The 201-nt window shown below is 31.3% G+C and overlaps 1 protein-coding gene across 1 annotated transcript in view; it reads left to right on the top strand.

The window, feature by feature from the left end:
* Nucleotides 1-201, top strand: part of LOC119588839 — a gene marked incomplete in the record, with an annotated part of 21,486 nt that overhangs the window by 11,409 nt on the left and 9,876 nt on the right.

The following is a 201-nucleotide window of genomic DNA, read 5'->3' as shown; positions in this document are numbered from 1 at the left end:
TACTTGTGATATTATTACACGTAGAAAAAGTAGGAAGAAACAAAAAATGTGTGAATATTAATTTTTAGTTTCATTTTCAGAAACAAAGAAGCAAAAAAAAACCAAGAAAAAAAGGAAGGCCACGGCCAAGGTGGACCCTGCACCGGGGCACTCAATGGATTTTGGTAAGAATTATTGTTTTTTTACTTAACATTAATTTTT

The sequence above is a fragment of the Penaeus monodon genome, chromosome 24 (assembly GCF_015228065.2).
Source record: "Penaeus monodon isolate SGIC_2016 chromosome 24, NSTDA_Pmon_1, whole genome shotgun sequence".
Classification (NCBI taxonomy): Eukaryota; Metazoa; Arthropoda; class Malacostraca; order Decapoda; family Penaeidae; genus Penaeus; species Penaeus monodon.
This window is presented reverse-complemented; position numbering and strand designations above follow the sequence as displayed.